General features: G+C 39.7%; 1 non-coding gene across 1 annotated transcript; it reads right to left on the bottom strand.

The window, feature by feature from the left end:
* Nucleotides 1-769: 769 nt before the first annotated feature.
* On the bottom strand, nt 770-905 carry LOC114005441 (small nucleolar RNA SNORA31). Its single transcript, XR_003547292.1, has one exon. It is a non-coding gene; the product is annotated as a small nucleolar RNA SNORA31 (small nucleolar RNA).
* Nucleotides 906-6,963: the final 6,058 nt, after the last annotated feature.

The following is a 6,963-nucleotide window of genomic DNA, read 5'->3' as shown; positions in this document are numbered from 1 at the left end:
GCCTGGCATGAGTTTAAGCCACCAGGTCCAGGACTCGAACCGTGGTTGACTACATGGGAGTCCAGCGACATAGCCATTACGTCAATTGCTCGTCCAAATAAGCTTGCCTTTTAATGAGATGACTATATTCTTCAATTTGTATCTCAACTACTCCTTGTTGCCACTAGACAACTCAAGGCAGATCCAGGATATCCAAAGGAGTAAGTACAAAGTCTAATCACAAGGGAAAGATTTTCTAATCCCAAAGAACTACAAGATTTTTCTAATGTGTATAGGCATCAACTCAGTGAATATGTGTGAGTATAGAACTCTGAACGTGTTAGACCAAAGAAAGTACAACATAACAGGCCAAATATGCTGATGTGGATGTGCTCAGAAGGAATTCTGGATTTAATGTGTTAGAAATTTTTGTATTAAGAATTTACTTGCTTGGATGACAGAAACTTGGACTAAACAGTGACCTACATATAATGAGTTTGAGAGCCCAGAACTTCCTGGCATAATGTAGAGAAAGGAATCCAAAGACTCAGAGACTCTCAGTTAATGATCTAACAGATGCTTTTTTTCTTTTGCTCCCTAAACCAGTTTGCAATGATCAGCAGAAGCAGTTTGTTTTAACCTGGTAGAACCAAGAGAATACCTTCCCAGATTTGCCTTAACTTACTGTTAAGTCTTTTTTTTTGGGGGGGGGACACTACAAAGTAGTTTAGGTTTTCTTTATGGAGTAAAGTTTACATTATTTCAAAGAAATTCTCTCCATGTTTCTTTCCTCTGTATTCCTCCATTCAATCTTGGCTGCCACAATTCAGACAGACAGAAAATGCGAAGACACTTTTTTCTTGCATCTGTAGTAGAAACCTTAGCAGCAGACAGCAACTGCCCCAAGGTCTGTCAAATAGATGCGTTTTAAGTCTTAAGACTTTAATTTACTATCCACCAAAATATTGTCTGCAGATTTCCTGACTATCCTGACATTTTGCAGAATATCGTATTAGTTCATATTAGTCCACTTAACTGATGACATTAATGCAGGTTGGATCTGATAAGGAGGGTTTTTTGTTTTTTTGTTTATTGTTAGGGCAAGTATGCTGACAGGGGAGAAAGAGAGAGAGAGAGAGAAAGAAAGTGAGAAAGCATCCTCCAGGGGAGATGGCCACATCACAATCCCTTCTCCTCCATTCTTTTCTTGGTATTTTGGATTCACATGCATCTGGCATGTTTTTTAAGCCACAAGGTCTGAGACTTGAATTACACAGTCGGCCATGTGAGATCCAGTCTCCTTAACCACCATGCCACAGGCTGGCCCAAGATGGAGTCTTTTTTTTTCTTTGGGAGGTGGGAGAGGTTTTCACTATAGGGCACGTGCGCTAGCCAGACAGACAGAGAGACAGAGAGACAGAAAGTGAGAAATCACCCCCCAGGAGGGATGGCCACGCCACAATCCCTTCTCCTCCATTCTCCTCTCAGGATCTTGGGCATGCTGAGTTTTAAGCCACCCGATCTGGGACGTGAACCGCAGTCGACTACGTGGGAGTCCAACGTCATAGCCATTACGCTAACTGCTGGTCCCTTTTTTTTTTTTAAAGAATTATTTATCATGCATTTAATTTCATTTGCTATTATTATTTTTTAAATTTGACCAGACAGAGACAGAGAGAGAGAAAAACACAAAGCGAGAAGCAAGCCACCAGGTCTGGCACCCTAACAGCGGTCAGCTATGTGGGAATCCAGCTCCTTTAACTACCACACCACCTGCTGGTCCCGGAATCTTAAGCAAGCATTTTAGGTGTCTTAGTAAGATGCATGTGAATCATAGAGTGGGAGATAAACTTCATAAAAATTCAGGGACTCAATACCTTGGTGAAGTTTCTGATGCGCTAATAGTCTTGAGCATGTTGCTATATCCCCTTCAAGGTGAAAGGCAATTGCTGTAGCTCACATTACCTACCACTACAGAAGAGGTACAATGCTTGATGGGCCTTTTTGCCTTTTTGAGGCACACGTATCACATTTGAGTGGTGTTGCCTGACCCAAGTAACCACAAGACTGTCAGTTTTGAGTGGAGACCAGAGCATGAAAAGGTTCTGCAGTAAGTTAAGGCTGTAATGCTAACTACTCTGCCACTAGGAGCTTAAGGTCTAGCAGATCCAGTGACATCTGAATGTGGCCAATAGGAATTCTGTACAAATCTTCAGCAAATGCCAATAGGAAAACTGAAGCATAGTCTTGTAGCATTTTGAAGAAAATCTATACTCTGTTCTGATGATAATTATTCTGAGACCTAGCTCCTGGTTTGCTATCAGGCCCTGTTTAAGACTGAACATCTAACCATGGGACTGGTCTACTTTTGACCCACCAAGGTATAAACTGGAGTATAAACTGAAGCAATCTATCAATGGAAATGGTACAGAAAAGAAAGAGAAAAGAGATGAAGGTGATTCGGAAGGCACAAGAAAGTAATTAAGTACCCGAGTAGGTGGCTTAGCTTGTTTGATACCTACTTCTATGGCAAAGCTTCTCTTTTTCAATCTATAACTTTGACTGCATGGGGAATTGCTCATGACAGGCTGACTACTAGAAACTTAGACCTAGTTTATAGATTATTTTAGCCAATATGCTAATACCATCTGGTTGTTGCAAAAACTGTTGTAGCATACAACCTGAATTAGGTATGCTTCAGAAAAATCTTAAAGAAGGAAAATATTCCTAAGAAGAATTTTGAGCAATACATTTTGTTGTCTATTACATCTGAGTTGAGCAATATCTACAAGTATGGATCTAAACTGCAGTAGTCAAGGATAGTTACTAATGGTTTGGTGGATGGTCAGAGACTTGGAAAGAACAAATTTAGAAGACATGCGACAAAAATATCTAGAGGAGAGGCATGTGAACAGAACTCTTAGAATAGGCAGATAATTAAAAATAACTGTATTTCAGGTGAATGTTCACCAAAAAAATATTCTGCAGCCATGACCCTAGAGCCTTGCTTAACCTAAACTAACACAGACATCCATCTGTGCAGAAGAGGCTCTTAATAATCAGTAGAACAAGATGATCTTTGTGGGTATCAGTCAGCCTCTTTCCCCAGCCATTGCAACAATTGCCCAACAGTCTCATGTAATAGGAATGGCAAGGATGAAGGCTAACATGTAGGTTCTACAACATGGACTTCCCCTAACCAAGACTGACCTGTTGAGTACCTGACCTGCCACAGCAGGTATCAACACTGAGCCCCATGGTATGGGTACTTGGTGGCAGGTTGACTACATTGGATACTATCATAAAAGGAGCAACTATTATTCACTTTAAAAGACATGTATTCTGGATATGACTTTGCTTTTAGTACTTTTGCCAGCCTCATTAGCTGTATGGAATTCCATACCACATTGCCTTTTACTGAGGGTTAGCAAAGGAATGTGCATTATTCTGCTTAGGCTACCATAACAAAATACCATATACCAGGTCACCTGCAAAACAAAAACTTAATCCCTACAGTTCTGGAGACTGGGAAGTCTAAGATGAATATATTATTATGTTGTCAGGAAAGTCATGATATATTTTTGCATAGAAAAATGACCCAATAGCAAAGTAGGTTTCATTCTGAGCCTCTTTTGTCTCATGGGTGGCTTTCTCATAATCTTGCTCAAACCTCTTTATGCATACAGAGGCTGCAGAGTGGGTTGGGGAGGATATTCTTGATTTTTAAAAAAGTTTATTTATTTCTTGCCTTATAGAGAAAGGGAAATAATAAAGGGAGAGAGAGAAAGAGGAAGGGGGAAAGAGCAAAGCACTTCCAATAGGATCCCCATGCCATGATCCACCCCCCACCCCACCAGCCAGTCTGGATTATGGGCACATGTGTGCCTGGCATGCAGAGGGAGGCCCCTGAATATGAGCCCAGAAACTTCTCATGTGGTCCAATTGTATTACCATGGTGCCACCATTTGGCCCTAATCTGGTGTTTCTTTTTATAAGGACATAAAAATCAATAATTCAATGTATGAATTTTTTGGGACACATTCAGTCCATAAGAGAGAGTAGCAATAGGCTGATGCCCATGGGACATAGAGGTTTTGTCATGTACTTTATTGCCTTGCCCAGAAGCAGCTGGTCTATTAGAATAATGGAATGCTCTGCTGAAGACTCAACTGCTTGAAACAGAGAGATAATAACCTAAAAAGATAGGTCCTATTTTTACACTGTACGTGCTTTGAACTGGCAACTAATGAATATGAATATTGATCTGGGAATCAAGGAGTAAAAGTAGGCTTATGTGATCATTGCACTAATCACTCACCAAATTTTCGCTTCTCATTGCTGCAATAGTGAGCTCTATTTGTTTAGAAGCCTTGTTTCTCAAGGGAGGAATACTTCCATTGGGGATATAAGAGCAGTTCTATTGAATTGGAAGTTGGGACTGCCACTGGTCATTTGGGTTTGTGCTGTAAGGATTAAGTCCAGTGGGCCTGGAATTGGCCTGAGGTGTCTACATAGTACTAACTCCTGGTCAAGACACGATATGCTGGGAACCAGTGGTTAGTGTAATGGCTATGTCGCTGGACTCCCACGTAGTCGACCATGGTTCGCGTCCTGGACCCGGTGGCTTAAAACTCACACCGGGCGCGTGTGCGTGTGTGCCCAAGATCCTGAGAGGAGAATGGAGGAGAAGGGATTGCAGTGTGACCATCCCCCCTGGGGGGTGATTTCTCGCTTTCTGTCTCTATGTCTCTCTCTGTCTGTCTGGCGAGCACACGTGCCCTATAGCGAAAATCTCTCCCAAAATAAATAAATTAAATAAATAAAGAAAGAAAGAAAGAAAGAAAGAAAGAAAGACACGATTGCTGAGCGAAAAGCCAGAAGCCATGTGCATCTGAGGTAACTTTCCCGTCCTCTTTAACTGGAAAAAGCCTCTGCCTCAAACCCCTCCTTCCAGCCTAATACCCAGCAAAATGCCAGGTAGGGTGATCTCTGTCTTCTGTCTCTCTCTTCTGTTTCTCTCTCTTCCTTTCTCTTAAAATATTTCTCTCTTATATATATGTGGTTTTTAATTTAATTTTACTTATTATTTATTTATTTATTTTAATTTATCTATAGGTACTGTCTCTGGCCTCTGACCTCTCCTTTCTCTTGGTAATTTCAGAATTTATGTGCATCCAAGGTAGGCTTTCTCTGCTAGTACACCAGAAGACTCTGGTTTTTTTTCTTTTTGCCTTTTAAAAAATATTTTTCCCTTTTTTTCTTTTTTTGTCTTTTCCCCTTTGTTTTGTTTCTTTTACCTGGTTTTCTCACCTTCCATACATTGAGTGTCTAGGCAGGTCTAGGTGCACAGTAGCAAAACTTCTGAATACTTTAAACCCTGTAGCTCAGCTCATGTGCTCAAATTGCCTTGAAACTGTGAGGCCTTTGTAATATCCAGTTCCACTGACAAAAGTGCAGGTTGCTTGGTGAGATTCAGGGAAACGGTACTGCAGAAAAATTGCAGGCCATCTCCTTCTGCATGCATCTAACACTCAGATTTAACTCCAAGAAGGTAGGAAGTAACGTATAATCCAACAGATGAGCAGAAACCACCACCACAGAGGCACAAGAAATATAGGAAATCAAGAAAATAATCTCTCCTCCAAAAGGAAAGACAGTACAATGGAACTCCTAGAAATGTCAGCTAAAGATTTTAGGATATTCATAGTGACAAAGCTAACAGAGATGCAAGAGAAGAGACACAATGAACTCCAGAAGATGCAGGAGAAAAGAGATAATGAGTTATAGGAGGTGAGGAAGTTCTTCCACAAACTGGAAGAGGAAATATACACCATAAAGAAGAATCAAGTGAAACTGTTAGAGATGAAGGCTATAATACAGGAAATCAAAACCTCCTTTGAAAGTGTTAAAAACAGATTAGATCATGCAGAAGATTGAATCTCAGATGTAGAAAACAGAACCTTTAACCTAGAAAAATTCACCAAAAAAGATTGAGAAAATAATACCCCAAAATGAGAATAATATACAAGTAATACCAGATATCATTACATGCCTAAACATCTGGGATAATCGGTATCCCAGAAGGTGAAGAAACCAATCAAGGCATTGATAATCTATTCCATGAAATCTAGAAGAAAACTTTCCAAACCTAGAGAGGCATTTAAATATCCAAACCCAAGATATATAAAGAACACCAAATAGAATCAATCCAAGAAGATCTTCTCCAAGGCACATCATAGCCAGATTGACCAAAACTACAGAGATAAGATACTAAAATTGGCTAAAGAGAAAAATGTTGTTACTTTCAAAGGATATCCCATCAGGCTAACATTGAACCTCTCATAAGAAACAATGCAAGCAAGGAAAGAATGAAAAAATATATTCAAAGTGTTAAGTGAAAAACAATTACAACCAAAAATACAGTGTCCAGCAAGATTATCCTTCATGTGATAATAAAAGATAACATTCTCAGATAAACAAGACCTGAAAGAATTTACCAATACCAGACCAGCTCTTTGAGAAGTTCTAAAGGGAGTACTATACCAGGAAAACTAAAGACAGACAAATAAGAGAACAAAAAATAACCAAGAGAAAGGCCAACTTAATGGTAGGAACAAGTTCTTAAATATCAATAATAATGTTGAATATTAATGGAAAGTTCAGGTCACAGTAACACTGCAAATTCAACAAAAGAGATTATACAAGACTGAACTGGTGAAATAGAATTCTATGATTTTTTTTTAAAAACATTACTGATTTTCTTCAATGCTTTGTCTTCCAGATTTAAGGATTTTTGTTTTCTTTTGAGTTGTTGGGTTCAGCAATTTGTTAAAAAAAAGATTTTTTTTTTTTTGGAGAGATTTTTGCTATAGGGTGCGTGCGCTTGCCAGACAGACAGAGAGAGACATAGAGACAGAAAGTGAGAAATCTCCCCCCAGGGGGGATGGTCACGCTGCAATCCCTTCTCCTCCATTCTCCTCTCGG

Source organism: Tupaia chinensis, unplaced genomic scaffold, assembly GCF_000334495.1.
Source record: "Tupaia chinensis unplaced genomic scaffold, TupChi_1.0 Scaffold143796_1, whole genome shotgun sequence".
In the NCBI taxonomy this organism is placed as follows: Eukaryota; Metazoa; Chordata; class Mammalia; order Scandentia; family Tupaiidae; genus Tupaia; species Tupaia belangeri.
Note: the sequence above shows the minus strand (reverse complement) of the source record. Positions and strands in the feature narration are given on the sequence as shown.